We start from the raw sequence: 6,580 nt of genomic DNA, 5'->3' as shown, positions 1-6,580 counted from the left end.
GTTATGAACTTGTAAGTTATTAATAAACCAATTAGGCACCTTTGGGCAGTCTTGATACAACATTTTGAACAGAAATGCAATGGTTCATTGAATCAGTCTAACACTTTGCCCATACACTGCTGCCATCTAGTGGCCAAAATCTAAATTGCGCCTGGGCTGGAATAATACATTATGGCCTTTCTCTTGCATTTTCAAAGATGATGGTACAACAAAAAACATGCACGTTTTTGTCTTTGTATTATCTTTCACCAGATCTAATGTGTTAAATTCTCCTACATTCATTTCACATTTCCACAAAACTTCAAAGTGTTTCTTTGAAATGGTCTCAAGAATATGCATATCCTTGCTTCAGGTCCTGAGCTACAGGCAGTTAGTTTGGATATGTCATCTTAGGTGAAAATTGAGTAGGGGGGGGGGCCGGATCCTTTAAGAGGTTTTAAGTCTTGCCTTCTTTGGATTAAAAAAACAAAAGACAACAGTCATTTGGACATTGTGTGTTTCAGCAGAGTTCTAGCAGAAGTTGTTGACAGAACTGAAACAGCATCGCTTTGACCTTTCACCTCTCTCCACTGTTTCAAATGACAATAACCCCTGTCTGGTTTTAATAACCCCTGTCTGGTTTTAATAACCCCTGTCTGGTTTTAATAACCCCTGTCTGGTTTTAATAACCCCTGTCTGTGTCCCAAAAGGCTCATTATTTCCTATATAGTGCACTACTATTGGCTCATTATTTCCTATATAGTGCACTACTATTGGCCAGGTGCCCATCTCTTCAACAGTTCCATACAGTAGTTGAAGTCATGGGTTTGATATCATCATTACTGTATTAAAATCAGTAAAGATACAGTTTGTAATGACACTGTGCAGAAAATGTGTGGTGGTATCTAAAGCATACGGTGCTATTAACCATACTGGTTTGGCAAGCTGCATCATTATTTGGAAAAGGAAGAACCAGAGGAACAGATAAGAGAAGCTTGCACATCTGTGGAACAGGGCACAGCGCCACTGTCTGTGAAACAGGCCACAGCACCACTGAGGAACCATGTGTTTAAGGAGAGTTGTACTTTTACCTGAATCGGAGGCATCAGGGCTCATGGAGCTGAGCAGTTCCTTCTCCCTCTCGTAGTCGCTCTTGCAGAGCAGCTGGCCCTCCTTGAGGACAAACTCGTCTCCTTTGCACAGCTGCCTGTCGCACACGCAGCAGCAGAAACAGCCCAGGTGGTACACACACTCCAGGGCACGCATCACAAACTCAGTAGGAGCTATATTCTCCAGGCAACCACTGCACTTGGTGGCAAACAGCCTGGGGAGACAAGAGTAGGGGAAAGCATAGGTGATGAGACCAGAGTTGAAACAGATTGTGGGAGTAGTCTTGAATTATTTGTGATGACCAATGGTTGTAACAACTACAAATATATTGTTCTTAGCAGTACAATTATTACTACCATTTACTGCATGTAGTATAATGTCAGTCATAAATGTTAGATTTTATACTTTTATACTCCTGTAGGCTCTAAAATAACAATTTAACTGAATTTGAACTAAATATAGACAAATAAAACATTGGACTAGTGTAAAAAAAAAAAAAAAATGTTTTGTTATTCCCATGTAACATTCTGTTTGCTATATGTGACAGAGTAGGACTGGGCTGTGCTTGCAAGCTGAGCAGGCTACCCACTGGGGCCCTTTAGCCTTTTGACACCCGCTCAACTGTAAAAGCGCAGCCGAACGCCCCCCCCCCCCCCCCCCCGCAATGCTCCGCTTGAGCTTGGGCAGTCAGCGTTGGGAAAGGAGGAGGCCTTCACGGGGGGGGGGGGGGGGAGCAGAGTTAATGATTCGAGATGATCCATTTGCATCGAACAAGGCCTGATGGGTAGGCAGCAGTAGCAGCATAGTACTATCATTTTTTGAATCCAGAAATTACATCTTGATAACCAATCACCCAACAAAAAATAAACAGGTAAAATGTTCCCATGTGCAAAACATTTGATCAGCAGTTATAAATACAGCCTGACTGTGACACCTTGGATCCCACTTCTGATACACCAATTTGACAATACAATATAAGGGTAAATGGTCCTCCTGTTAAATGTTCTCCTCCTTAGTCAATCCACCACCCGATAGCATGTCTGATACTACTAATTCTAGATTTATATAATTACATTTTATTCATTTAGCTAGGACAGTCACTCAGTGACAATTGCCATAGTCCATACATCTACAGAACATTCTGTTTACCCAGCCGACCTCTCCACAGGCAGCTGCTGTTACAGCCCTCTCCCACAGGCAGTGCGTTCCTGCTGTCCCGAGTCCCAAACCAATTATCCTGCTAATGAATATTACAGGCAGGTGCCCCAGCGAGGCCGGGGTGGACAGAGCTGAGGGGTGGATGCCCCATGGTGTGTGTGGATACAACCGGCTCTGACGTCTGCTCGTGGGCACTCCTTCGTATGATAATGACCCGAGAGACTTTGTTATAATCCGCGTCAGCATTGTAATATCACTGCCCCCAAATCACAGCACCTCAGGCTGATGAGTACACCAAGGGTTTGAGAGAGAGAGAGGGGGGGGGGGGGGGGGCTGGAAAGAAGGCTGTGAGAGAGAAATAAAATAGAAGAGCAGGGTATAAAAGAGACTAAGAAGAACTATTATTAAAATGTTTTGCTTGCCAAGACAGTTCATACTCAGGGTGCTAGGCGATATGGCCAAAATATCACGCTATTTAAAACAAATCGGACGGTATTTGATGTTTTTAAAAGTTATACATTTGCTTTATGAGTAGTGCGTGACCCTAGGTTGGCAACACATACATTATAAGTGATGTCAAATGGGTCTTTCTCCATTCTGATTGGTTTWTACTGTTCCAATTCAACATTTCTGCATTTCTTGCACTCAATTGAGAGAATTTCCACACTGCCACTTAGGGCTGCACGACATGGGCAAACAACCCAGGCCTTATTTTTAACCAAATGTTGCAATTGTGTTTTACAGCAAAACACTTGGGTTGAACTGTTGGAATCATGGAAATAGAATAATTATTCAAATTTTATAGTTAGAATATATTAGTGGGCACCTTGAATACGGTGTTGTTTGACATGACAACGAAATAAAATGCCAGGGAGGGGTTATTGTGACAGGGTAGGAACCAAAGTGTTTATAAGTGTTTCCTAGGGKACCCTATAATCTTTGGCTACATTGAATGTTCTCTCTTAGCTTCATAGCTAACGTGTTCTTGCTTCGCGTATTCCTCTTTGATTTAGAAGATACTGTTGCACAAACAAAATGCTGATTTAGGTCTACACCATCACTGGTATTATCAGGCTGTATAGCTAATTACGTTTGCTCTGACTCAGTACATTTATTAACTAGCTAGCGATTAGCATTAGCRGCTAACAATCAGAGGCTAACAAGATTTAGGCCCAACTTGCTTAGAAAAGACAAGCTAGCTGTTTGCAGATGTAAGAAACACAAACTGATAGTGTAATTATAGAACGCTAGTGGATTTATATTAAGAAGCAAAGTGAAAACAGCATCGTTGTTATCAACATTGTTACATGTGCTGCATTGACCATGCAGACTGAACGCAAGTGTCTCGTAGTCGAGGAACAACTAATGCGCTCCTTGAGTGTCAGGGGGCGGGGCTAGTTCTGTGTTGAAGGCAGCATAGAGAGAGAGAGCTGAGAGAGATGACTCAAGTAGGGAAGTAAACGATAAAAATGTACTTTAAACATTTCACAAACCAAAACATTCAAATACCGTTATAGAAAGTAAAGTAAAAACCCAAACCGGTCCGTGTATCAATATTGGTATATCGTTAAATACAGTATACCGCCCAGCCCTAGTTCATTCTCATAGCTTACAAACTTTCCCTTGACAAAGGATTTAGGATGGGACTATGCATGCTGTCACAATCAGGCCAAAGACATATCAGAATCCCAGTCAGCCAAATCAAATGGAATTAAAAGGTGAAAGGTTAGAACGGAGACTTCCATACAACTTAGGGAAGTGCTACAACTCCCCATCCGGATGGAATCAGTCTGCTTTCTATTCTCTCCCTTCTTCTCTTGCCCTTTTACCAAACTGGCTAATCTTGTAGGACATTATTTTCCCACTTCCTCTCTCTGTCACCTTGCATTATTACGGGGCCTGTAATTCCCATTTGTCCCTTGAGGAATCTTTCTGTCCGGCATTGTCCCGGAGTTTAATCCAGACTTTTCCCCCAGCATTGGGGCCTCCTGAGCTCCATTCTCAACGAGGTCGGTTCGGAATATCCAATGCGTGACGCTCCCGCTATGGCAACCGACCCACCCCACCCTCTCCAGGAGGGGAGCGAGCGAGGGGGCCGAGAGGAGAGAGAGGTTCACTGAAGCTGGTAGGAGAAGTAAAGCCTTCTCTGAAGAACTGAAGAAGGGGAATTAACAGTGAACGCTGGACTGGGGTAAAGGGATGTGTGTGTGTGTGTGTGTGCGTGTGTGTGTGTACAGATCGGGGGTTAAMTCCACCTCTTCTCTGTGCATGGCCCCCTCACTCAGACTCCGGCTGCTAGTCACAATCAAACAGGGTCGGCTCTCCAAAACAGAGCCCTTTGAATGACACAAGCACTGCACTGTGGGGGAAGCTAATCCCACTTTAATACCTTTCCAAGTTTGGCCTCTGAAGGAATCGCGTCTTTGAGGGGGAGGGTGAACCTGCCTGGTCTGCATGAGCGAGGAGGGGGCTCGGGCTTGACGTAAAAGGGAAGTTGGTTGCATCTCCCTCACACAGAGCTGGTCTAATGACTCTGCAGAGGTTCCTACATTAACCAGAGCTGGTCTATTGATCTGCAGAGGTTCCTACATTAACCCAGAGCTGGTCTAATGACTCTGCAGAGGTCCTACATAACCCAGAGCTGGTCTAATGACTCTGCAGAGGTTCCTACATTAACCTAGATCTGGTCTAATGACTCTGCAGAGGTTCCTACATTAACCAGAGCTGGTCTAATGACTCTGCAGAGATTCTACATTAACCAGAGCTGGTCTAATTGACTCTGCAGAGGTTCCTACATTAACCCAGAGCTGGTCTATATTGACTCTGCCAGAGGTTCTACATTAACCCAGAGCTGGTCTAATGACTCTGCAGAGGTTCTACATTAACTAACCCAGAGCTGGTCTATTTGACTCTAGCAGAGGTTCCTACATTAACCCAGAGCTGGTCTATTGACTCTGCAGAGGTTCCTACATTAACCCAGAGCTGGTCTATTGACTCTGCAGAGGTTCTACATTAACCCAGAGCTGGTCTAATGACTCTGCAGAGGTTCCTACATTAACCCAGAGCTCGGTCTATTGACTCTGCAGAGGTTCCTACATTAACCTAGGAGCTGGTTCTAATGACTCTGCAGAGGTTCTACATTAACCCAGAGCTGGTCTATTGACTCTGCAGAGGTCCTACATTACCTAGAGCTGGTCTAATGACTCTGCAGAGATTCCTACATTAACCCAGAGCTGGTCTATTGACTCTGCAGAGTCTGACCAGGACACACCGTGATGAAGGTGACTAAAATCATGACCAGGACACACCGTGATGAAAGGTGACTAAAGTACTGACACGGATACACAAGTCAACAATAGTCTTGTGTTGTACATCTGATGTCTGTGTGTTTGTTTGTGTCCAGGATTGACTATGATCCTTATCGATCCCCCGCCCACACCCAACCCACACACCGGCCACACACCGGCCCACACGATTTCACTGATATTAAATCCCCATCGCTTTTTTCTGAAGCAAGTTGAGTGCCATACACTAGGCTTCATGTTGTGAGAAGTTAGAGGCATAACGTTGTTGTTGTATGCTCGGGTAACACACACACACACACACACACACACACAACACACACACACACACACACACACCACACACACACCAACACACCACACACACACTAGATATTGGCTTGAGAATCCGTCTTGTGGCCTCCCACCACCAGGGTGCCCCAACGTCCAGCAGCATCAATATTGACACAGGACCTACCCAGCTCTCTCTCTCCTGCACGAGGAGTCTGGCTGTCTCTAGTCAGTCTCTGTTTGGGAAGGAGAGTTAATCCCCCAAGGATGGTCGACAACAGACTCCCCACTGAGATCATTGCTTTCTCTCTGGCTTTTCATCTCAACGTTTAATCTCTCTCTCTCTCTCTCTCTCTCTCGGTCTGTCTCTTTCTCCAATCTCTCTCTCTCTCACTCTGTTTTTCTCTCGTTCTCTCTTTTCTCATTTTTCTCTCTCACTCTGGTGTTTTTTGTGTGCCTGTTCTCTCAAGATTGAAGACTTATTAGGAATTAAATAGTCATGTTGGTTTTGTTGTTAAGGGTTAAGAATGACTTTCTCAAACCCAGCATATAAGTACATACAGTGGGGAAAACAAGTATTTGATACAGCTGCCGATTTTGCAGGTTTTCCTACTTACAAAGCATGTAGAGGTCTGTAATTTTTATCATAGGTACACTTCAACTGTGGAGACTGAATCTAAACAAAATCCAGAAATCACATTGTATGATTTTAAGTAATTAATTTGCATTTTATTGCATGAAACATAAGTATTTGATCACCT

At 44.0% G+C, this 6,580-nt stretch overlaps 1 pseudogene; it reads right to left on the bottom strand.

Annotated features, from left to right (window-relative positions):
- LOC112071169 (LIM/homeobox protein LMX-1.2-like) overlaps positions 1-4,427 on the bottom strand; it is a 23,511-nt pseudogene extending 19,084 nt beyond the window's left edge.
- Positions 4,428-6,580: the final 2,153 nt, after the last annotated feature.

The sequence above is a fragment of the Salvelinus sp. IW2-2015 genome, unplaced genomic scaffold (assembly GCF_002910315.2).
Source record: "Salvelinus sp. IW2-2015 unplaced genomic scaffold, ASM291031v2 Un_scaffold1537, whole genome shotgun sequence".
Lineage (NCBI taxonomy): Eukaryota > Metazoa > Chordata > Actinopteri > Salmoniformes > Salmonidae > Salvelinus > Salvelinus sp. IW2-2015.
The sequence above is the reverse complement of the archived record's forward strand: the minus strand, read 5'-3'. Positions and strand labels throughout refer to the sequence as shown.